Below are 27,303 nucleotides of genomic sequence, written 5' to 3' on the forward strand. Positions count from 1 at the left end.
GAAGATTGGAAAAATGTTGCCTGGTCGGATGAGTCTCGATTTCTGCTGCGACATTCAGATAGTAGGGTCAGAATTTGGCATAAAGAACATGAAAGCATGGATCCATCCTGCCTTATCTCAAAGGTTCAGGCTGGTGGTGGTGGTGTAATGGTGTGGGGGATATTTTCTTGGCACACTTTGGGCCCGTTAGTACCAATTGAGCATTGTTTAAATGCCATAGCGTACCTGAGTATTGATGCTGACCATGTTCATCCCTTTATGACTACTGGTTTCTTGAACATGACAATGAGTTCACTTTAGTCAGATGGCCTCCACAGTCACCAGATCACAATCCAATAGAGCAGATTTGGGATGTGGTGGAATGGGAGATTTGCATCATGGATGTGCAGCCGACAAATCTGCAGCAACTGTGTGATACTATCCTGTCAATATGGACCAAAATCTCTGAGGAATGTTTCCAACATCTTGTTCAATCTATTCCACAAAGAATTAAGGCATTTCTGAAGGCAAAAGGGGGCCCAACCCGGTACTAGCAAGGTGTACCTAATAAAGTGGCCAGTGAGTGTGAGTGTGTGTGTGTGTGTGTGTGTGTGTGTGTGTGTGTGTGTGTGTGTGTGTGTGTGTATATATATATATATTAGTTTTCTTTTTCCTCAAGATATTGCAAGGTGTATATCATGAATTGTTTATTCCTAAATATCATAACATTTTTAGGAAGTCACACCCAGGAAATTTACGAAATAATTATAGATAATAAAAGGTAATAGTAAAAGGAAGAAATAAAACATAACTAATTAATAAGATTTTCTTATTTTATGTATACACCTCCAAACATAAAATTAAAATAATTTAATTTCAGAAATGAAAAATATGCTCATCATAGAAGATGTGTTTTTAAGTCATTATATGCATGAATTGCATTTTTACGTATGCAATATTTATCTATTTTTTAATGAAATGAATAGTTCCAGGGGGAAAAAAACGATGAAATAAGAAGCATGTCAGTGACCGACGTACAACAATTAAAAAAAAGCTCACCGTTCAGAGGCTCTGTCCTGTCTTTTCCAGTGAAGACGGGTCTCAGGATCGCCGGGGGACCCATGACAGGTGTCTTTTCTTTGGGTGGGGTATCTGCAGTGGGCGTTGGGGTTTTCTGGACTTCATAAGGGAGGATAGCTTAATAGAGGACAGATTTAGAGATCAGAATTTACCAAGAACACAAAAAAGCCACAATGGCAGGGTGTTGTGAGTGGCTACAGCCTGATCAAAATTACATTGTTCTCCATGGCCAGACAGTGCACCCCTGGTGTCGCCTGGGTTTTTTGGCCCTTGATTTCCTGATGTGATTGCTTATAGAATATTGCTGGAGTCTCTACCATATCTTCCTTTGGGGCGCCCTCTGCAGGAAAACAGGCCAAATGGTATTACTACACAATGACAGAACTTGAAGGACATTTCAAAGTCAATATCAAGACTACGATCCACAGCAGTGACTGACCCCGTGCTTTGTCTGTTTCGATGTCCACAAGAGGTGAAACAACATGAGCAATAGCATCTACATCATAATACAGCTTACGGATGATGCCATCATAATGGCTTGTGATGGTGAAAGATGCTTTGTTGCTCTGGGCTTCACAAATACTGTCAAACCGGAAGGCTCTGTCCCCTTCTTTGACATACCTGCATATAGACAGAGAAGCAAATCAACAGCATAATTTTATTTAGAATATCCACTCACATTATATTCCATTGTATGGGCAGAAATACAATGACTATCAATGGGACACTAAAGTGTCTGCTTATAAACATTCTTAAAAGTATCTTCTTTTGTGTTCAGTAGAAGAAACAAATGCATATAGGTTTGAAACGACAAGAGGGTGAGTAAATCATTACAGAATTTTACATTTTGGGTAGACTATCCCTTTAAAATCTATTCCAGCATTTTATAAGACAAATGACATGAATTTACCACTATTTTACTGTCACTTCCATTATGCCCTTGCCGATATCTGAGAGTATGAACTGTAGCACCTGTCCAGAGGCCACTGAAAGTACAAACAAATGTATACTGCAGCCATCCAGACAGCGATTACATACACACAGAAAGATCAGATTAATAATGTGTTGTACAAGCCAATATGTCCGTTTGAACAGTTCATGGTTGCAGCACATACCATGGCTACATTTGAAGCCTCCACAATGAACTGAAGTGAGGGGTGTGGAGATGTGAAAAACAGGGGCCAGACCAAGAGCCTGGAGCCTGGGACACTGCTGGAGGCAATGGGATACAACCTGGGGCTTTGATGCACGTAAGCAAGACAATTAAACCTTTTTGCTTATGTCAATTAAATGCAGTAGGCAGCTGCTTTAACTAATACATTAAACTCAGTCTTTCAACCGAGACTGAGTGAAAAAATATATATGAGAATCCAAATTTTATTTTTGAAGTTGCATAACATTTCATGACCCTGGGTCTGTTTTGGTTGAATAGTGTATGCAGTGACTGAGCACCTCAGCAGTTCATTGTATTTTAAAGTTGTGCATTTGATTTGACAAGGTAACTCTGACACTCTGTGCATTATATATACAATATCCATTTAATGAAAGCACCGCTGTTTATAAACTCACCAGGCGTCTCAGAATTCTCAGAGAACACCGCACTGGTGTCATCACTGCCATGTTTGCCCGAGACTCTCAAAGAGATGATAAACCCAGGAGATCTCTCGCTCCATAATATCAGTCCATATCAACATCCTAGACCCCCACGGTATGAATAACTAGCTCACTGAGCGCAGAACTACGGTGCCCAGGAGGTGACATGGTCAGTTCACTTAGTTTTGTCGTGGCCATGACATAATAACTCGTGGGAACGTGATAATATTTCTTGTTTATGTAATTTTAATTTGTTGGAATGTCATATTAACTCGTGGGAACGTTATATTATGTCGTGGCCACGAGATCATTTTTTCGAGCTAACGACATCCTTAAGTCGTGGCCACGACTTCTTATGTTGATGGAATAAAAAGTTGTATAATTATGCTAGTATTTGCTAGCCTACCATATATTTTGCAAATAAACGCCTGTCAATTATGCCAATAAAGTTATGACTTTATGATTGTATTTATGCCCATGTGTGATGATAAATGAGCGTGTTTTGTTTTCATTTACAAATGAAACTATGTGAATGATTAATTCCTCATCGAAACACTATAGTATTTCTAATTATGATCTATAAATTAGCTGAAATAAAATTAAATACATATTAAATTTAAACTGCATTCCAACAAAAATTTCAGTCGGCATAATCAAAGCTTTATTGGCATGTTGAGAATTTACAGTTGGCTATTATTTACAAAAGTATTCAGAATGCTATGTAAAAAGATCGCAATCAAGGGAAAAATGAATATAAACGAGTATAAAAATATAACTAATAATAATTGGCTAATAATAATAATAACAATAAAAATATACAAATATTATGGGGAAAAGACGATCAGTTAATGGACTGACAAGACTGTAGGATGGATAAAAATGTTTTCTTTTAGGCCTATTTTATATTATGAAATTTATGTTAAGTTTATTGATTTTAAAGTTTGTTTGAATGCTGACTATCACACTTAATACAGTCTGGTAGCCAAGGGCTGTGGTTGATATAATAATTTAATAATGTAATAATTTCTATAATAAAAAATATAATAATTTCTTAATTCAAAATAAAATATTAATGAATCCATCACTGATAATCCTGGGTTGCTATGGTCACGCAGGTTGGTTTACGCATTAAACTCTTGACCACGAGAAAAATATGTTGTTCCTTCAACATAAGAAGTCATGGCCATAACATAAGGATGTCGTTACCTCAACAAAATTATCTCGTGCCCACAACATAATATAACATTCCCACGAGTTAATATGACATTCCCACAAATTAACAACTCGTTCCCATGAGTTATTATGTCGTGGCCACGACAAAACTAAGTGAACCGACCATGTCACCTCCTGGGCACCGTATTACATACAAAAACAGCTATGATGTAATGCTACAACCACTTATTATTTAACAGAAAATGTTTTCATGCAGCGGAGAAAGACTTCCTGTTATTGCGAACAGTGTGTTGTTTGGTCATCTCTCATCTTTGCACTCTCTTGTTTCACGGTCCTGTTGACATCATGCTTTTGCCTCCTTGAACCAGCCAATGGGTGTTTAGTTCCCTGAAGCTTGCAAAAATGGTTTGGCTGTATCTTAAAGTATTTTAAGTTAAAAAATAAACATTTTGTTTTGTCATTACAATGTTATTGACATAAGATTTTCATGTTTATTATTATTATTATTATTATTATTATTATTATTATTATTATTATTTAACAATCTTAATCCCTAAATCTTTAAATGTGTAATTTTATGTTGCAGAATGAAATGTGAAAGTCAGTAAAATTTGTTTACAGACTCTTGTGAAACAGTACATGTTAGCATATCTTAACTTTAACAAACATTGTTATAAAAGTGTACTCTCTTTAAGTACATTTAATTGGCTTTTTAGTTCATTATATTATTTGCAAGTAAAAATACTTTTAAGAATTGAATTACTGCACAAGTGCACATTCAATACAATAAAGTACACTTTTTTTTTTTTTACAAGGGTTAAATTCATGATGGAGCCCACAGTGATTATTTACTGGTTTATGTCATATTTGAAAACAATTAAAATGAATTCTTTTATACCATAAAATTATTTCAGACCTCTTGATATACTTTTAAATTGCTTTAATCAGCAGTTGCTTTAGACGTTGTTTTTCATTGCACGCTGGTTCCATTGCACGGCTGAGGTCAGGTGACCTCAGTGTCTATCACTCATAGCTCAGCAGTCATTCCTCTGATGGTAAGAATAGCGCAGTGGCCTTGACCCTGAACTTCTTTTCCTCCAATCCTTTAAGCTGCTGCTTAATTGGCTGATTCAAATGAATGGGTTAAGACAGTAATATGATGAGGTCTGACTGTGTGAGATGAAGCACAGGACAGGTTAAGGAGGATATTCACTCATGTGTTGTGTTTGGTCTGGATGCGTACTCATTTAAAATCACTCCTCTGATGCATTTTCTGTGCAACGACATTTTGCCCAAATGACACATATTATAAGCAATTAGTGTACTAAAATGTAATCATTACTATATCATCATTGTCTTTTATAACAACTTAATTGCACCTCACCTATCTCCTGTCATTTTTAGTAATTTTTGACAAACTTTCTAATTATGTAAATTATCCAGTTAAAATGATGTTCAAATCTTAAATAGTAACTACTGATAAAAAAAAAAAAAAAAAATGATGGTTAGAATGAATGTTATTACAGATGATTTTGCATCAGAATAATCTGACACATTTTAGTATAAAAATAATCTGACACATGATCTGGAAAAAGTTAATGCATTTGGATATTCAGCTCAAAAGTCAGAAATAAAATATTATAAACAAAAAATAATAGTAATTAAAAAAAAATGTTCAGTTCAGTTTTGCATCATGGCAGGGTTTATTTTGCAATAATAACTGGGACGACTGCAGTATATTGTCCTGCTCAGCTGATTGCACTTATTAATAATTATAGTTTAAATTATTTTATTTTGTGAGAAAAAAAGGGCACACTGATGGAAAGAGTGTTATTTTAATATTATTGATTTACCATTAATATTTTAAATTAACTTTTTTTCAGTTTTACAGAAATTATTATTTCTTAATTTCAGTTTCAGTAAGTTCAGTATACTTCAAAAATTTTTCCAACTTTTCTTGAATTTTAAGTTTTTTATGTTTACAGTTTTTCCCTCTAATATTTGTTATTTTATTTTATTTTAATTTATTTTATTTCATTACAGTATATATATATATATATATATATATATATATATATATATATCCTATATATATAGATATATATATATATATATATATATATATATATATAAAATAGTTTTAGTTTTTGTTTATAACATCACTGCCTGGAAATGCATGAGGCAATGGTCAAATATACAGTCATTATACAAACATATTTGTGTGATTGCGATGACCGACCAACCAAAATCAAGCATTCCAGTCAGCCATTTCATAATTATCTATCTATCCACCCACCCACCCATCAATCCATCCATCTGACTGTCTATATCTATCCACTTTAAATCATAAACTATATACACTGTACACACTGCATGTTTATACATGTAGGTCTTCATGGTTCATCGTAAATGCTGTTATGCTAATATGAAAGTTTGTCTTTCAACAGTGCTTTTAAGAAAAAAAGACTCTGTAAAGTGCACCAAGTTGATATGTGCTCTGATGCACAAGCAATGGGCTGCTGGTATTGTGGCTGTATAGGTGTATGTGAGCTGACTCAAGCCTGACCATATTAAGAGTTTTAGAGTTAAAGCATGTCAGCTGCAGGTGTAGCCTCTGAAGCTGAGAGGTCAGATGACACAGCACACACACCTCAGTCATCATAAAAAAATAATTAAAAAATCCCTTAAATGCTTCGTATCACAGTCATACCAAATATCCATTACAAATATTCCTGCACCATGAATAATTGTTTAGTTAATCATGGTGGTTTTTGCCACATAAATGTTTATGACCCACTTTAAAATAGGCTTTAATGTTAACCTCAACACTGAAGAATATGCTCACAAGACTGAAAGTATGAATCTATCTATTTACCTATATGAAACAAACACTTCTGCAAAATGCAAATAATTTCACAGGTAGGCTGTAATAAACATTTTCTGGGTAATATGTACAATACTTTTGCCCCTTAAATGCTCAGGTAACATCTACCTGGGCCCTCTAATGAAGTGTGTGGAGGACATAAAAATCTGGACGTTATCAAATTTTCTTTATCTAAACGAAAAGAAAATGAAAATTATATTCTTTGGTCCCCCTAGTGGCATACCCCAAAAGTTTGTTAATGATCACCATATCACATTTCAAGCCAAAACTTCCCTGGCCCGTCTCCAGTTGGTCCAATATGCGTCAGCAAGACTTTTATTGGGCCTCCGTAAATCCACTCACATTACACCTGCGTTAGCATCATTGCATTGGCTGCCCGTCCGGTTTAGAGTGGAGTTCAAAACCCTAGTTCTTGTTTTCAAGTCTCTAAACAACTTGGCCCCCTTTTATCTATCTGAGCTTCTATCTCCATATAACCCTTCTCGAGCTCTTTGATCTGGTAGTCACAGATTGCTTAATGTTCCCAGAGCCAGACTTAAACAAAGAGGTGAAGGTGCCTTTGCCGTTGCGGGTGCTAAACTCTGAAACAGGTTACCAGTTCATATTATATTATGTCTCTTGATGTTTAATTTTTAAATTTGACTTCTGTTGTTGTTCTGATTTTCTTTTGATATCCTGTTGATAATTTTTCTCTGATTTTCTCTGTGATATTTTTAAATGGTTTTTGCTTGTATTTATTTTATCTGATGCTGTTATGCACATTGGTCAGCTGCCGCTGTTTTAATGGTGCTATTCAAATGACACACAAGTCATCCAAAATAGTTTATACAGTCACTGCGTCTCGAACTCTGATTGGTCGAATTTAACCCCTCCCTAGCAACGCGCATTTGTGTGGTGGTGTAGGACTTGGTTACTATGCAATGTCTCTTTAACTTTTACCATGTTTTAAGTTTTATTCATAAATTCAAAAGTTCACGGAAAACTGAAGGACAAGAACATACATGAGATTGAACAGTTAGAAAATATCATGTTTTTAAGCCACTTTGTGTTCGGAAGAGATTTAGAGGACTTGTCTATATTCGACACACAAGAGCTTATGGGACACAGAAGTGGGTTAATAGCAGGACTGTGTTTACTTCTGTGTATAAATTGATTTACTTTTAAATACATTTATTTTCAAACTGCCGGAACATAACAAAACCCTTTGGAATGAAACGGAACGCATGTAAATAAAAGTCCTGAAGTTCCAGTATTTAATAAAATGGGAGACGACCAAAATTTTTGATCATTCAACTTCATGACAAAGTTGTGATTTTATGGTTTATTGCTGAATTAAGCTTTTATGCAGATTTTGGGCCCCTCAATCTGGCAATGCTGTACAGATACTGCTGCAAACCGAACAAAAAAACTAAAGGTAAGATCATCTTCTTCGTATCATATGGCTCCATGTATGCACTGTTTGTTATATTCCCAAGGATTTCCTCAGAAATTCATATCTGACTTTATGATCAAATATACGTCTTGTGTTTTTCATTTTTATCTTTGGACTGATACTTAAAGGGGTCATATGATTTCAATATTACAAGCTCTTATTCCATAAAGAAGATCTGTAAAGTTGCAAAGACTAAAGTCTCAAACCCAAAGAGATATTCTTTATAAAAGTTAAGAGTCAACCACTCCTACCTAAAATGGCTCGTTCTAACATGCCCCCACATATCTACATCACTGTGTGGGAATACATGTATAATGCTGCCCAAATGTTCACGCAAAGAAAGAAGGCGTCTAATTTCATCTAATTATTTACTTATGTGGCAAGTAGCTGTGTAATAAGCGGGATAATGTACATCCAGCCTGTTGTTCACACAGAATAAACCCCAACAGGTTAAAAACACAATATAAGTCATTATAATCCGTAATTATGTCCCCACTGGATGCAACAAATGCCTCGTTTATAATGGGTTTTATTGGTTTTGTCTCCTTGCGACGGGAGATGGCACCACAGTATGGTAAGGCGCGTAACATTTACATCACACGCTTGAGGAATTCTGGCAATCACAACGCACTGGATAGCTGGCCAATCAGAATGATGAGCTTTGTAAAAATCTAGGCCTTTCAGAAAGGCGGGGCATAGAGGAGCAAGAAAAGTGTACATTATGTGGAAGTAATGTGTTTTTTGAACCTTAAAACACATAAACACATTGCAGTACACCAAATACACAAAATAATGTTCTTTTTTAGCAACGTCATATAACCCCTTTAATAAAGTAAAAATTCCATGGTGCAGCTCTTTGATATACATAAAAATATATAAGAGAATACTTGAAAATACTTTTCCTGGAAAACCACAAAGGGTTATCCCCTACAAATATATGTAGGTTAAGTCCGGGCCAAGCGTTACAAAGTAAATGAAAATGACCATTAGTTCAGTTTTGTAAAACCTTAATATGTGCTCTCAACTGTTCACCATCAGCAGACTTGCGGTCTTAATATTTCTAATGCTTATTTATAAAGTTCATTTACCTTGTTCCTGCAGTGAGCAGTAGAGAGCGCCCTATTACTGTGAGTTATACGTCTGTATAATGACAAGGCAGAAGTATCTGGCATGAATGCTTGAACTTCAATGACTGTCTTTGTATCTGGAGCGACAGATTAAGGGGCATGGCTGATGTTTCTCAATGCATGAAGTGAGTTAAAAAAGTACCTGGACATCTACCCTCTTAAGAAAAATCTGTAAAAACTCCAATGTACTGTGTTAGGTAATTGTATTTGTATTATAAATTTTTCTCATGTGTTTTAACTGTATTTAAAATTATGTATTGCTTTGTGTTGTGTTTTAAGATTTAAGGGAATGTCCGTAAACTTAACAGAAAAGCTGCTGGTAATTTTGTGGCAGGCCAAAATTATGCTAGGATCTTCTACAAATTCTTGTCTTCCAGTTTAAGCCGCACATAAAAAAAAGTTTATTGAGTTAGTAATGGTACAAATTGTGAAACTAAAATAACTTGCATTTGGTCCTGAATCTTTGTATGAGTAATTAACAATTTGTATTAATTAAATAACAACAAAACTCAAATGTATTTAATTGGCTTAAATCTAATTCTATGTAATAAAAGGTATAAAAGGAACACTTCACCCAAATACGAAAATTCTTTCATCAATTACTTATGTCATTGCAAACTTGTCTGCCTTTCTTTCTTCCATTAATCATGAAAGGAGTTGTAATAGAATGCTGCAGTGATGACGTGTTTTTGAAGGCCAACATTGAAGTTAGCAGCATTACCCTGGTTCCCCCCACAAAAACCCAATAGGATTTTACCATTAGCTTTTGTATTATTGCAGAAAATAAACTCTTTTACCAGCAAAAGTTAACATTTCTTACATGTTTTGTTAATCATGACAGTCTTCACAAATGAATGCAATGTTTATGAATTTTGAAGCCTAAATAATATCGCCAGAGGTAAAAAGTAAAACAAAGACTCTAAACCACAATTAAGCTTCAACAACACTTTCAGTTTTTTTTGTCCTGGAGAACCCCCAACACTCCACATTTTAGATGTCTCCCTATTCAAACACACCTGATTCAACTCATCAGCTCATTAGTGAAGACTCAAGACCTCAAATGTCTGTGTCAGATAAGAGAGACAACAAAAACATGCAGTGTTGGGGGTTCTCCAGGACCAGGATTGGGAACCACTGCCCAAAGGTTTGTTAGAAGAGACAAACAGTAAAAGCTTTAAAAAATGAATTACTTATGTATTTCTTTGTTATAAAACGTGGAAACATCTTGAGCTTGCGTTAACCACAGACTTTATTTCAGGCATTTCACAAGTTCACATGTACAGTAAATATAATCAGATGTGGTAAAGAATAGGCATATTTAGGGAAAGGTTAAGCTGAGATATGGCCCAAACCCAAAGTACTCCTCCAGACATCCCTGGCTGAGATACAGTGGGGGGAATATTTATTTGATCCCCTGCTGATTTTGTAAGTTTGCCCACTTACAAAGTAACGAAGAGTCTAATTTTTATGGTAGGTTTATTTTAACGGATAGAGACAGAAATTTCAATAAAAAAAATCCAGAAAAAAAAACACATTATATAAAGGTTAGAAACTGATTTGCATTTCAGTGAGTGAAATAAGTATTTGACCAGCAAGAATTCTGGCTCCCACAGATTGGTTATGTGCCCATGTGGAACACAGATTAGTCCTGTCACTTTAAGAAGTTACTTCTAATGTCAGCTCATTAGGTGTATAAGACACCGGTCAACACAATCTGTATCTTCCATTCCAACCTCTCCAACCAACATGGGCAAGACCAAAGAGCAGTCAAAGGATGTCCGAGACAAGATTGTAGATCTGCACAAGGCTGGAATGGGCTGCGACACCATCAACAAGAAGCATGGTGAGGAGGAGACAACTGTTGGTGCGATTATTCAGAAATGGAAGAAATACAAAACAACCATCAATCGACCTCGCACTGGAGATCTGTGCAAGATCTTGCTTCATGGTGTAAGGATGATCATGACTGTGAGTGATCAGCCCCAAAGTACACGGGAGGAGCTAATGATCTTAAGGCAGTTGGGACCACAGTCACCAAGCAAAACATTGGTAACACACTACGCCGCAATGGACTGAAATCCTACAGCGCCCGCAAGGTCCCCCTGCTGAAGAAGGCACATGTACAGGCCTGTTTAAAGTTTGCCAGTGAACATCTAAATGATTCAGAGAAGGCTTGGGAGAAAGTGATGTGGTCAGATGAGACCAAAATTGAGCTCTTTAACATTAACTCAACTCGCCGTGTTTGGAGGGAGAGAAATGCTGATTATGACCCCAAGAACACCATCCCTACAGTCAAACATGGAGGTGTAAACGTTATGTTTTGGGGCTGTTTTTCTGCTAAGGGTACAGGACGACTTCACCGCATTGAGGGGCAAATGGACCGCTCGCTCTGGGCCGTGCAGTGGGTGTGGCCAAACTATTGCAACAGCATGAGAGTGACCAATAGAAAAGGTCCTTCATTTTGGTGCATAGTTACTACCTACTGAGATGCAGCTTTATTTGCAGAGTTTTATTATAAATGACTTTCTTTTTGTAATTTAAAAATTCTTATTCTCTAAATTCTCTTAATTGTTAAATTGTTATTTGCAATCTTTTATTTTTCAATGAAAATATAATTAGTTTTGCTCTCAAACACAGTATGTTTTATTGAATAAAAAAGACACAAAAATAGCTCCATAAACTAAATAAACTAAAGTTACTAGTAAACTAGTTCAAATAAACTAACCCATGCAGTCAAAAAACTCATTGACTTCAGGATGATTGAAGCTGATTGTTTGGAAGATCTGAACATGTTCGTTCTGAACTTTGTTAAAAATAAACTTGACCAAAAACCAATAAATAATATTAATAATAAAATAAAATAAAAAACTTTGACTTCAGGACAATTTAACTGAAACTCTGTGTTTTTCTGGGGTTTGTCTGTAGTCGTCTCTGCAGCACTCACGGGCCGAATGTCCTACACATTTCCATACAGGCACCATGAAAGTATACAACAGCAGTCCATATGCATCATGCACTATATTCTAAGATTTCTCAAACAATACAATATTTTCTGTGAGGAACAGAATTAGGTCAACACCAAACTTCTGACTTTCATTCATTCAGTTTAAATATGTGTATGTTCAAACTTGGCACATTATTGTATTAAAAGCAGCATTGACATTCTACCTTAATTCTCCTTTTGTGTTTCATAGAATAAAGAAATGTATATAGGTCTGGAAGAAGTTAAGTTGAATAAATGATGACAGAATTTTAATTTTTGTATGAACTCTCTTCAACCAGCACAGCTCTGAAAATGAATGTGTGTTGTGTATTTCTGCAGTCTTTCACTCTGTCCAAAAAGCGCATCATCCATTACACCAGTTACGACCAACGAAAGAGAGCCAATGCAGCCTTCCTCACTGGTGCCTATGCGGTGAGTCCAGCTCTGTTAGATGACAGTTTTGTTGATTTTAGGCCTCATGTTTTAGGGGTTTCAGAGACCCAAGACAATAAGAACAAACTGATTATGAACTGCAAAAAAAAAAAAAAAAAACCCACCAAAATATACGTTGAGACATTTTTAGTGCACAAGATATTGGTTTCAGTACAAAAAGTTATGTTAAAATAAAATATTAATCTCTCACACAAAATATTAAATTTTATTTTAAATAACAAAAGCATTTCAAAGTATGGCTGTGCTTAATGGGTATATTTTTGTACACACCCCGTTCCCATTAGGCTCATTTTATTAAAAATCATTGTTAATTTTAAACAACCTTTTTAAAGAATAATTGAAAAATGTTTTATTTAAAGGTACAGAGTCATTCACACACACACACACACACACACACACACACACACACACACACACACACACACACACACACAAAAACGAACAATAAAAACAAGCAACAAGGCATTCAATTTGATCAGTTATACATTCATAGTGAAGTGTCATTTAAGCACATTGCAACATCTAGACTAGTGCATGTACAGCTAAAGTAGCACATATTCAAAAATCAAATAACAAAACAAACTAATAAAACATTTCATTCATGGGGATGAACACAGAAACTAGCCTCATTATGAAGACTCTTATTAAATGGATGTAAACTTGTCTATAGTCTCTTAAGGCTGAAATATTCTACAGAATTTTCCACCGATTTACAGCCTGGAGAAGTTGATGCTAGTTGCCAAAGGTCTGAGTCAGTCTGTAGATTTGAGCTGACATATTTAATAGAAAATCACGTAGTGTATGATGGACACAGAGCTTCAGACATTGATTCCATTCAGTCGGAGGAGATCAAACGTTTGATATTTTCAACAGATTTTAGAACCCATTGTTTTCATATCATTTCAAGTGTTTTCTAGCAACAATTCACACGTTTCTGGATGAGTTTGTTGTGATCAGAACAACTTGAAGGCCTGGTAGTGTGTGATCCTCAGTCATTTAGTGTATGATGACATCATACACTAAACGACTGAGGATCACATCATACACTGGTGTTTTAAAAATCTGTTCAAATTTTGAAAGTCATGAATTTTATTCCAGCCTTGAGTCACTTTTTTCCTGGACAGTTACTACAGGTTTCTGATGCCTTCTTCTTTGAATGGATGACATGCCTCTTTAGTCTTTGGGCATAAACTATATTTACGTCTAGATTTTGTCATCTTAAAGCTGTGAAAATAGGTTATTAACCATTTAATACAATTTTAAAAAATTCCTTTCTCTTTGGAGTGTTACAAGCTCTTGGTCCATGAAGAAGATCTGTAAAGTTGCAAAGACTAAAGCCTCAAATCCAAAGAGATATTCTTTATCAAAGTTAAGACTCTGCCACGTCCCCCTAAAATGGCTCATTCAAACACGCCCCCACATATCTACGTCACTATGTGGAAATATTTGTGTAATGCCGCCCAAATGTTCACGCAAAGAAAGAAGGCATGGTTACAGTAACCACAGTTAGGGTATGGATGCACCCATGTCAAGGAGTTGCTGTATGTATCTAGGCGAAAGCAAAAGCACTTTATTTGGCCTTCCGAAAGAAGATGCATTTAGGAATCTTTAAGATTACTTACAACAGAACAGCAACACATTTTATGGATGACCGTTTCGTGAACCTAGGAGAGGAGGTAATTCAGACTTTGCTACGACAATCTGACGCTTCTGAATCAGCTACTGTAAGCATGTTTTGTTATTAAAGTATTTGCTATTGACTGTTCAAATGTGGAGTTTTGCGCATTGTGTGTGTGTGTGTGAGAGAGAGAGAGAGAGAGAGAGGGTCACACAGTGGAGTCAGCTGTCTTTACCATCAGTGGCTTGTGTACTGCAAACACATAGGAGCTTCATCACTGTGTCTGTCACAGAACTCTGTTCCCTTTTCGGGCTTGAACTGATGGTAAAACTAAAGACATTATTAACTGTCTTTACATTTATTTTGAAAGATGAAGCTCATGATTATGGAAAGGGCTGTTACATTTCTGACGAGTGCTTGTGGTGTTTGGCCAATCACAATGCACTGGGTCAGTTGGCCAATCAGAGCAGACTGCGCTTGTCAGAAGGAGGGACTTTGTAGAAAATAATAAATAAAAGAGAGGTGGGGCATAGAGGACCTACATTAATGTACAGTTTTTGAAAAAGAATGTGTTTTTTGAACATTAAAGCATGTCAACATATTCTGTTACACAAAATACACAAAAAAATTATCTTTAAAAAAAGCATCATATGACCCCTTTAAAGTCTGTTTATGAAGTATTTATATAGACGTTCAATGTGAAAGAGTGTAAAGGGAGTACACTGTGCTTAATGGGAGCAGAAACAATTTTTGATACATTTTAATGCAATATTTATTAAAATGACAAGATTTCGCAAAATAAATAATCTAGATCATGTATTAAGTTCATACATATTTTATTATGAACAACAATTATTCATATCTATGAAATTATACTTTTTTTTATTGATGTCACGCTGAAGCTGAGTGATTTTTCATAATAGTGTACCCTTAAAATAATAAGAAATCTTTAAAAATTACAGCATTGTAAAACCACAAACCAGCAATAAACTGTCAATTTATAATATTATGGATTTAAAAGTACAAGCCAGTAATGCATGTGAAGTAATATATTAGCATAGGACACAATCTTATACAGCTAGTCAGCTAACTGTGTTCTGTAGCATCTGCGCTATGTTGCTAAAACTATCTTTTGGATCTAACTGTAATTGTTTCCCACATCCAGGTTATAATATGCAAAAGTTTAAACATTAATCTCTTAATTTTACAAAAAGTAGTGAAACTTACCCAAAATAAAAGCTTAAACATGTAAAAAAATTCACATTTAAGGAGCTATTCTTTTGGTGAAAGTTTTCAGACAGCTTTCAAAATGGCCACCAGACAGTGTGAACACTTGGAGACCCATATCTCAGTGTCCAATGATCTGATTGACTTGAAATTACAGGAGGTATGCAATAACAAACACATAAATTGGTTAAGACATCAAATAGGATAAAACATTATTTTTTCTTTTTTATAATCTAAGCTCAAAAATGGAAGTGTGCTTAATGGGTAGTTAACTGACCTCATTCAACCACCTCTTCTGTCAGATTAAATAAAGAACTGCTCTTTGAGATTTTTGACACTTTAATGAGACTGAATAAGCTCTTTTGCACTACAATCATTATATCTGCACTGTTTACTTTACTGGTTTGCACTCTATCTACCATGTGCCTTGTGCTGCTTTACTTAGCTTTCTTTTTTACATTACCTATTTGTATATTTGTATAGTTGTACTTCATATTTTATTATCTGTATTTAACGTTCTACTGTTAGTGTTATCTGTATGCACCAATGGTCTGAGAGTAACACAATTTCAATTCTCTGTATGTATGTACTGTACATGTGGAAGAATTGACAATAAAGCAGACTTGACTTGACTTGACTAATGGGTACGTGAGTTTAATAGGTACGGTTACCCTAATTAGTCCCAGTTAACCTCTTGATTTAGAGTCTCAGAGAAATTTCTAGTCATGATGGTTCTATATGCAGGTAATCTACTTAAAAAGAACTCCAGAGGAGGTGTACCAGGCCTTGATCTCTGGAAACAATGTGTCATACCTGCTCTTCAGGTGAGAAGCTGCTCACACAGTCTGACACAAACCTTTGAATGGTAGTGTAGCTCAACACAGATATTTAATCATACATTCTATATATTTTTTTTTAATGGACATACTTTACTTTTTTTTTTATCTATATAGAGATGCTGCTTTTGGGAACTGCACATATGATTTAATCATATTAGACTGTTTACAAGGAATCCGCAAGGTACATGTGTTAAAGGGAAGCATTTTTCTTAAAAGTGCCATCCATTTTAACTATTAATATTTAGGAAGGTGAAAGTTTGTGACATTCTTGAACCATTTTTGGATTAAAGCTGGACAGTGTAGACGTGCAATGTACTTTATCCCCAGGTCATAAACTTTTAGTCCAGTTATCTGTTATTTAAATCTGACACGAGAGAAAGAATTGGCACAGGCACTATCAAATGGATTACATAAAGGACATAACACACAGTGTGATAACTGAGGAACAGGAAGCTCAGTACAAAGGTAGTTTGTGTGAGTGGAGATTTTCAGGAAAGAAAAGCACTTAAAATGGCAGTGAGATCACGCAGCTTGGATTGTTGTGCTTGCAATAGACACACGATTTGCGTATAAGGGTTGAAGAAAACCTTGGATTGTTTAGTTTGTCCTTTTAAGCATCAAGGATTTATCTAAAATTCATTTTTGCATAATAAGCTCTTTTGAAGATGTTTCCTTAGAACCATTTAGATTTCTTTTATGTTAGTAAAGTGAGCAAAAGACCAAAATTCATAAATTGCCTTCATTTAAAGGGGCCATATGATGCTGCTAAAAAGAACATTTTTTTGTTTATTTTGTGTAATGCAATGTGTTTTTGCAGTTTAAGGTTCAAAAAACACATTGTTTTCCACATAATGTTCATTATTGTTTCTCCTCTATGCTCCGCCTTTATAAAACGTGTTGATTTTCACAAAGCTCATCGTTTTAAAAAAGTGAGGTGTGCTCTGATTGGCCAGTTATCCAGTGCATTGTGATTAGCTGAATGCCTCAAGCGTGTGATGGAAATGTTACGTCCCTTAACATACTGTGATGCCGTGTCCCAGCAGGATGAGACTTAGTGCAGCTGCTCTGCTCGTGCACATCCCCTCATCGGTTCTCTTTTAGCAGTTCAGTCAATGTACTGTTAGGAGTAACTGAATAACTCGGGATGTTGGTTTATTTCGCATCAGAGGGAGTGTAAGGCACCTTTATAAACCGAATAACTTAAGTAATTTGTGGATTAGTGCGTACTGGAGACGCGAACCGTTTCAAACGATTCAGATAGATTTGGTGAACTGGTTCGACCGGTTCACTAAGAAGATCTGGTTAAATAGAAAGATTCGTAATGATCCGAAAATCAGTAGACGAGACAAAACCAATAAAATTGCATTACAAACGAGGCATTTGTTGCATCCAGTGGGGACATAATTACTGATCATAATGACATATACAGTCTTTTTGTGTTGCGTTGCGTATCGCGCTGCGTAAACATAAAACCATGTCTGTATTTGTGATCTGAGAAACAACAAACAACAAGCCTACTCTACTGCTCAAAACTCGCGTTTGAATCATCATTGGCAAATTATTTAAATATAAAAAAAGTACTTACATGCTGTGAGTCAGAAGAAAAGTTTGAACTGCCCAACTTTGTAGAAACAGCCGTTGTGCCACAGACGCACTGCAGGCTACTGATTCAGGAAATAGTCCTCATCCTCCATAAAATGCGCTGCACACATCTGAATATTTGGGTTGGACTGTTCTGGAACAGTGCTAAAATACAACTTAACCACTGATTTCTAGTCGTGTTGTCTTTTGGAAGGCCAAACAAAGTAGTTACGCTTTCACAACAAAACACAACATGGCAGTGACGGCAATAGAGAGAATAAAAGTTACGCCTTCTTTCTTTGTGTGACCATTTGGGCGGTGTAATGCAAATCTTCCCACATAGTGATGTAGAGATGTGTTAGAACGAGCTGTTTTGGGGGGGTGTGGTTGACTCTTAACTTTTATAAAGAATATCTCTTTGTATTTGAGACTTTAGTCTTTGCAAATTTACAGATCTTCTTTATGCACCAAGAGCTTGTAACACTCCAAAGAGAAAGGAAAACTTGAAATCGCATCATATGACCCCTTTAATTAAATATTATCTTATTCTTAATTATTCCTAATTAATTTTTCAGGCCTTGCAGCATGGGTTTTTTGACTTTGAGAATTCTGATGTTGAATAATATGAACATTATGAGGTATCACTTTTTTATATATTAATATTTTATTTGAACATTTAAAATTGCATAACTGTCATAGCATTCAATATCAAAATGTCAAACCAAGTGGCTTTTATTTTAAAGAAGGATGGTTTACTTTTCAACAAAAAAAAATATGAAAAATTATAAAGTTTGGAAACTTTCTTTTTGTCAAATGTCAGTGAATCATTGTTAATTTTTAATGTGATGAACTTCACCTGTGGTTACTCTGAAATAAAATCTGTGTGTACTTGAGGAAAACTGATTTTACTGGTTAAAAGTTGTTGCAAAAATACCAGTTGGTTTGATATTATGCCATTTAATGTAGTAAATTTAACATTTAAGTGTTTCTTACTTGTCCATTAATTTTGGGGACATGGAGATGTTCTTCGAAAGGAGATCTGCTCCAGCTCTGCAACATGGCCATCAGCATGGAAGAATATAGGAACAATACTGTATGTCACATAGCCAACAATATGTAGTATACAATGTCAGGTTTATTAGAAATTAACAAACTACAGCAGAGGTGAAATGCAGAAAAGAGAAATAATGGTAGCACTTTATTTTACAGTTCTGTTCCTCACGTACATACTATGTACTTATTATAGTAATTACAATAACTATGTAATAACTAGGTACTAATCCTGAACCTACCCCTAAACCTAACCCTACCCCATGTAGTTACCTTGTATTACCAGAACTTTCTTAGATAAATACACTGTAAGTACACTATAAGTACATGTAAGTACACGTACTGTAAAATAAAGTGCAACCGAAATAACTATACAAAACATACAACAACAACAAAAAAACCCTTCCAAAGAAAAAAAAGTAAGATACCTGAATTCACACTTTTAAGTTTTACAAATGCATGAAGATATAGTTGAAATATATTGTGAAAAAGTTATTTAATATGATTTCTCAGATCACCTGTGTTTCTTGCATCTCTGTCAGCAGCTCCCATTACAAATTTTCATCCCCGTTGTAGGGTTTTTGTTCTAATGCTCCTTAAATCATAGTACTATTTATCAATATTTGTTTGCAATGAAAGTTCAGCCCATTAGTTCATGTAAATGATGTCACCAATTGACCCCACAGTGCAGACTTTTAGGTTAAATTAATTAGCTTATAGTTACTTCCATTTATCTATTGACAAATTACCAGCAAAACATTTACAGAACTATCAAAAATGCTCATCTACACATAAAATGTGATTAAAAGCTCAAAGTTTAATTAATAAGAGCTCAAATCTAGTTACCTTACCTCTAATAGTTAGCCTCTATAGTTAGTTAACTGTTGTGATGCTAGTGGACTTCTTGAAGACACTTAACCATTCCTGTAATATAAAGATTCAACAGAAACGTGTCAATTACGTGCCAGAAATGGTTGTATGTATTATTTGTGAAATTTTAGGGACTAAAGTTACCTGAAAGCAGTGAAAACAGCGGAGAGACTCTCACTACTTTAAATGTTAACTCTTTCCGCTACAGTTTAAATGCGATTTGAATGCTCAATGCGTGCACCCATTAAAACACATCAAAGTAACGCATTTACATAAATAATACATAAAAGTAAAATAAAATGTCCTGAAACTTCATCATGTATTAAGTAGATAGTAGGCCTACATCAAACTGTAAATTGAATGAGAATATGAAAGCAGTGAATGCAAAACATTGTTTGAAGTCACACATAATTAAACATGCAACATGAGCTTTATGTTATGCATTTTAAAATTATATTTTCAAAATATATTTCAATATATTTAACAGTGTTTCACATATATGTGAATATACAGTATTACCTTTCTGTATGGGAAAACACTGGAATTTTACTCAAAAATATTTTAAATGGATTTTACATGTGGGTCAATATCGGCCATACTTATGTGGCCCACATATCTATATATGACATCTGGGCCAAATACTGTGTTTGAAATCTGGCCCATGTCTTGTGTCCCATCTTAAACCCGGTACCATCTCTGCCAAACCCAGACCATGTTTGGCCCACATGCTGTATGCCAGTGCTGGATGAATGCCAACTGTGCCAGATGCATGCCAAATCTGGGCCAGATTTGTTTGCTGACTGGGACTGTCTATCCATCTTTTTCCTACGCCCCATGATGCAAAAATCAGCAAAAGTTTTGCTTTATGAACGCAATAAGCATTTTTAAAAAACTGGGTAAGATGAACTGTGATTTCCATAATTTTGGCAGATAACAAATATTGTTTTTACCTGCTTTAGAAACATTCCAGTAAACACTATAGGAATTAAAAGTGAAAAGGGAGACGATTACATTTTAAAGCATCCGTGTGAAAGCAAACCTGGAAAGTTCGTGAAAATTTGGGGTGTGGGGTGGGGGGGGCATTGACTCTGCATTTAGTGAATTATTCAGAATGTAGTAGATGGAAAAGAGCTCTTGCCATAGATATTCTTGTTACACCATGTCCCATTAAAATACAAGCGTTATGTAATCCCCCGATGTCTGAGAAAATAGAACATGAAGGGAAATGTACAGCTCATTCAGTCAAACTGATGGATAATGATTATTTGTAGCGCAACCTTATGATTTGAAATGATTTTTTTCCCAGTCTTTTTGAGTCCTATTGTAACTACTTAGAAGCAATAAAGCATCCACAAAACTCAACACATGTAACGTCTTTTCAGCAGTTGTTATCAATTTAGCATATTTTCTCACCTTTTGCATTACAAGCGTGTAGAAAATGGAGATTTTAACTGGATTGTGCCAGGAAAACTGTTGGCCTTCAGTGGACCTCATCCCAAGAGCAAAATAGAGAACGGTAAGCTGGCACATTAAATTTGCTGTTGTCTCAACAAATAAACAATCTAGTTGTTATTGAGTCAATGTGTTACCCTGTTGGTATATGTTCTTTATTCAGTAGTAGTTGTTTCCTAAAACTCTGCTAAACTGAACACCATTTGCTACAAGTACAGGAAAACTTTGAAAACGACTTGTCACACCATTTAATCAATGGTGATTAAACAATTTTTATCAACAAAGTACTCAAGGGGGCTGTGGAGCTATGTTAAAATGTCTTTGCCATTAAAGGGGTTGTACTATTATTCAGCTTGATAACATACTGTAAGAGGGGCTGTAGACCACAGGAGGAAACTCCAGGGGCTGTAGACCACAGGAGGAAACTCCAGGGGCTGTAGACCATAGGAGGAAACTCCAGACATACATATTAAATGGAACTTTACTGCCTTTTATTTGTCAGAGCTCAGGAATGAGTTCAACTCACAGCTCACATCACATGACTTGCTCCCTCGACACACTCCCCGCAAACAGCCCAGTCTCACATGACATCCACTGCGCATGTCATCGCACCAACCTTGCCCATGGGCCAAGAAGAATGGCGAGTACCCAGTGCTATTAAATGACAGTACAACTGTAGATAAGTACTGGTCCCATTCACCACCACTATGAAAAAGAACCTTCGCTAAGTGATCCTTCAATGTTCTATTGAACCGTTCTACCATTCCGTTACCATGAGGTTGGTAAGGTGTAGTTCTCGTTTTACTGTTGTTTAATCTCTTACAGATGTCCTGCAAAATCTCTGACTCATACTGGCGTCCCTGATCAGAGAACAATTCCTCTGGAACACCGTGTACAGGTATGTACTGGTCACACAACAACCGTGCCACTGTACTGGCTGTTTGGTTCACCATAGGATATGCGTTGACATATTTATTAAAGTGATCTTGCACTACCAACACAATTATCTATTACCACTGGGTGTGATTGGCAGTTCCCTTTCAGTCGGTCACTTTTGACATCACGTCGGTGATCGACGTATTGGGATATCGCTTCGATAGACCAATCTACTTTGAGTGTAAACTAAACGAGCCCATGCACATTGGAATGCAATTATTGCATCCAGCTGCTGCTGATCACAGCGTGAGTATAATATGGCAGCAGGTGCAATGCATACCAGCTTTTTGCTTCGGAGCCGAGCGTTAGTATTGTTCTGCTCAACTGTGTCTGCTGTGAACTACGAGTTCAGCATGCTCTCGGAAGCTTCGTGTGTTTGCGAGACGGTGCTTCAGCAGTGGTTGTTCCCGAGTCGAGTGGGTTGCGCACTTCAGGCTGCACTACCCCCTGTTGTGTTGCAAGCGGCCAATTCCCCTGTGCGCTTAAGCACTAAAAGAGCATTTCTTAAAGAGCAAATTTGTCTAAAAGAGCTTCACAGGTGCGTCTTTGTAAAGACAACGGATTGTCCTTATAAGGATGCCGTTTCACCCGTGTGTTTCTGGGTGTGGTCGTCACCTGGCAATGGGTGATGGTCACAATCACTGCCTCACGTGTCTGGGCATCAAGCACGCTGAGGTAGTCTTCGTGGATGAGTCATGTTCCCACTGCGGGAAGATGACCATCTCGGAGCTGCAAACCAGGCTCCGCTACCTTCACGGTGGTCATGATCCGGAAGTTCTGAAAGAACTCCGAACCACCACTGACCACGTGCTCCGAGCGACGAAGGTCACCGCGAGTTCTCTGGGTCATGCAATGTCCACACTTGTGGTCCAGAAGCGCCATCTCTGTCTGAGTCTGGTTGAAATAAGGGACGCCGACAAAGATCAATTCTTTAATGCCCCTGTGTCCCAGACCGGCCCCTTCCAGCAGTTCTCAGCTGCACGGGAGCAGACTGAGGCAGTCCAACCTTCTGCCTGGCGGGCAGCTGCTGCCTCCACCCATCCGCTGGCAGCAGTGCCCCAGCCTGCTCGTCACCGAGGGCGGCCCCAGCAAGTGGCGCCGTAGAGCTGGGCGTAGGCAGGCCGCCCCGTCCCTCCTGCCCCCGTCAAACCTGGTGGTGAGCGGAAGAGCAAGAGGCCCTGGGACGGGCGACCCAGAGAGAGGTAGCTGCTTTCTGGGGGATGGTGAAGGCACCTCTCCCTCCCCTGGAGGATGGCCGGGTAGAGAAAATATTGAAATCTCGACGAGAGAGCAGTTTTCTCTATCTCTAGGTCCCATGAGGGCACAAGCCACCTGAATTGGGTCCCTGTGTTCCACCTCGCTGCTCCACTGTGAGTATGGCTGTGGTTCCACTGGTCCCGCTTGTATGGTTTCTAAGCACCTGGTCAGCGCTACCCAGCCCGTCTCGCTGGCTTCTGCGGACCAGCCTCAGCTATGCGATTCAGTTCACCCGGCGTACCCCCCAAGTTCAGCGTTATCCGCTTCACTACAGTGAAAGCGTCCGATGCCCCTGTTCTGAGGGTAGAGATCGCAGTCCTACTGGCGAAGGACACTCTAGACCCGGTCCATCCAGTCGATATGAGGTCGGGGTTTTACAGCCCTAGAAGAGCAAACTCTCCCTGATGCAGAGGATCTCTTTTCTCGGTATGGATTCGGTCGAACAGACGGCGTGCCTCACAGAGGAACGTGAGCAGTCAGTGCTAACCTACTTGAATACGTTCATGGGCAAGACAGCAGCCCAACTGAAACTTTTTCAGAGGCTCCTGGGGCATATGGTGGCCGCAGCGGCACTTACACTGCTCGGCCTGTTACATATGAGACCGCTCAAGCACTGGCTTTATGGCTGAGTCCCGAGGTGGGCGTGGAAGCACTCACTGGGTCAAAGTTACACCGGCCTGTCGCCAAACCCTCACCCTGTGGTCAGATCTTACATTCCTCCAGGCAGGGATGCCCCTAGAGCAGATCTCCAGGCTTGCTGTAGTTCACACGGATGCCTCCACCACCGGCTGGGGGGCCATATACAACGGGCATGCAGTCTCAAAGGTTTGGACGGGCCCGCAGCTGCATTGGCACATCAATTGCCTAGAGTTGTTAGCAGTGCGCCTTGCCTTGAACCGTCTCAAAGGTCACTTACAAGGCAAGCACGTGCTGGTCCGAACGGACAACACAGAGACCATTTTATACATAAACCGACAAGATGGTCTGCTCTCCTGTCGCATGTCGCAACTCACCCGCCACCTCCTCCTTTGGAGTCGGAAGGTTCTGAGGTGCAGCCGACGAGCTGTCTCGAGCAATGCTCCTGAGAGAATGGTGACTTCATCCCCTGACGGTCCAGCTGATTTGGAGACGGTTCGGAGCAGCTCATGTAGACCTGTTTGCTTCTCCAGAGACCTTTCACTGCCAGTTGTTCTGCTCCCTGACCGAGGGAACACTCGGCACGGACGCACTGGCACACAGCAGGCCACAGGGCCTACGCAAATATGCGTTTCCCCCAGTGAGCCTTCTCGCAAAGACACTGTGCAAAGTCTGGGAGGACGAGGAGCTAGTGTCTTGCTAGTGGTGCCGTATTGGCCCACTCGGACCTGGTTCACCGAACTAGTGCTCCTCGTGACAGCTCCTCCTTGGCCCATTCCTCTGAGGAAGGATCTACTGACTCAGAGACAGGGCACCGTTTGGCACCTGCATCCAGACCTTTGGAAACTCCATGTCTGGTCTCTGGACGGGACGCAGAGGTTCTAGGTGACCTACCCCAGGAGGTAGTGAACACAATCACTTTGGCAAGAGCACCGTCTATGAGACTCATTCTCACGCCTTGAAGTAGAACCTGTTCATTGAGTGGTGTTCTTCTAGCTGAGAAGACCCCAGAAGATGCTTGACTGCAGTCATGCTTTCCTTTCTGCAGCAAGGGCTGGAGCGAAGGCTGTCTTCCTCCACCCTCAAAGTCCAAGGTTCAAGGTTCAGGTTTATTGTAAGCCCAAGGGGCAATTTTTGATGCAGCATTAAATCTGTAAACATCACACAACCATCATACTAAAAACTGTCCATAAACAATACAAATAACACTCTCACAGGTTTAAGAGTCTAACAGCAGTAGGAATAAAAGAAAATCCATACCGGTTACTCTTAAGTTTAGGCATACTATACATATAAAGTTTCTTTCATTGAAAAATCCTGCTACTGCTTGCACTGGCCTCCATCAAGAGGGTAGGGGACCTGCATGCATTTTCAGTTGACGATTCGTGCCTAGAGTTTGGGCCGGCTGACTCCCAGGTAATCCTGAGGCCCCGGCCCTGCTACGTGCCCAAGGTTCCCACTACACCCTTCATAGACCAAGTGGTGAACCTGCAAGCACTGCCCCTGGAGGAGGCAGACCCAGCCCTAGCCTTGCTCTGTCTTTGAGACCTAAGCAGTACTCGTATGTGTATAGTCCACGGTATAGCCTTAGAGCCCATGTTTCCCCGGCAGACTTCTGCCTTCCCAAGAGGGTTTTAATTACCTCAAATTTCTCCCCATCCTTCCCGAAAACTCCTTCGGGAAGAATGGGGCTTCCGCAGCGTCCCTGTTCCAAGTGGAACGGGTACATTTTCCCAGTGTTATCCAATCTCACCCAGTGAGGTAGTGCTTTGACAGTGGTGAGAAGAACTACTCGTTCCGAGCCCCGGCCTACACCAAATAGGGGCGCAGGCGGCTCGCACAGGGCACTGGAAGGGGCAGCACCCATGTCGCTTTGGTAGGGAACCCAATTTGTCGGTCACCATTGGACGTCGAGAGTGACCGACTGAAAGGGAACGTCTCGGTTACGTATGGTAACCCTCGTTCCCTGAAGGAGGGAACGGAGATGTCAAGTCCCGTCGCCATGGTTGCTGTACTACCGCTGAGCCGCCGGGTCACCGGCTTGGCTCCTCAGTGAAAACCTAGTATGCTGCTGCCTTATTATACTCACGCTGTGATCAGCGGCAGATGGATGCAATAATTGCATGCCAATGTGCATTGGCTCTTTTAGTTTACACTCGAGGTAGATTGGTCTGTCGACTTTATCCCAATTTGTCGGTCACGTGACGTCTCCGTTCCCTCCTTCAGGGAATGAGGGTTACCATACTTAACCGGGACATTCTGTGATATCAGTACACACAAACTGAAAGGTTGTACAGCACTAATAGACTGGAGAGGTACCCTTCACTGAGGAACAGGCTTTTTCCGAGATTCACAAGCTTCACACGAATCACAATGCTGTTCAATGACACTTCTCATTCCTGGCCAAAAACACAAACTCTGAGCTCTCTTCAGTGTACGTTCAGCACTGTAGTGTCCAGAACAGGGATCAGCATGCAAATAGTGTAACATGTCCTGAATGAGAACATCAGGAATGATCACCTGATAAGTTTGGGGTTTACCTGGAGCACTACAGGTTGTACAACACTCCACCCTTCAACACCATATGGGGAACCTGCCACCAAAATTGTCTCAATTTCCCCTTTACTTGTCTAAGATTAGGTCTCTTGATTTTCAACCCAACTATAGACCTGTGAAAGCAAAGCATCTGTTTTTGATAGTATGCAATGTTCTTTTCCTCATCACCCAAAGAGGTACACAGCATCTGCACAGTAGACTCAGATGAACCATCATCGATTTCAAATTCAGTCAGACAAATTTGTGACTCCACCTTAGGTTGACTTTCTGTACCACTGGCACCAACAAAACAGTCTGAGAAGTGAGAGGCAAGTCATCTGTTTGAATGGATACTTTCTGTGTGTGAGGTGTCGGAGTTCCAGATGAATCTACACGAATACAAGACGTGGCATCCGCATTAGTCTGTCTGTTGCCATCTTTGTGGATGATCACCCATTCATATGGATCAAGCTCCATAGCCCACCGACCTCTACGTCCCGTGGGATCAATATCAGTTCAAATTTCTCAGGCCAACAAGAGGTTTGTGATCGGTGACAACTGTAAAAGGGCAGTTACTCAAGTAGTGACGAAAATGTCT

At 38.5% G+C, this 27,303-nt stretch overlaps 2 pseudogenes; one reads left to right on the forward strand and one right to left on the reverse strand.

The window, feature by feature from the left end:
* Positions 1-800: 800 nt before the first annotated feature.
* On the reverse strand, positions 801-2,818 carry LOC109055194 (annotated as a pseudogene).
* A 4,918-nt stretch (positions 2,819-7,736) lies between these two features.
* Positions 7,737-27,303, forward strand: part of LOC122135338 — a 45,638-nt pseudogene continuing 26,071 nt past the window's right edge.

Source organism: Cyprinus carpio, chromosome A2, assembly GCF_018340385.1.
Source record: "Cyprinus carpio isolate SPL01 chromosome A2, ASM1834038v1, whole genome shotgun sequence".
Taxonomy (NCBI): Eukaryota; Metazoa; Chordata; class Actinopteri; order Cypriniformes; family Cyprinidae; genus Cyprinus; species Cyprinus carpio.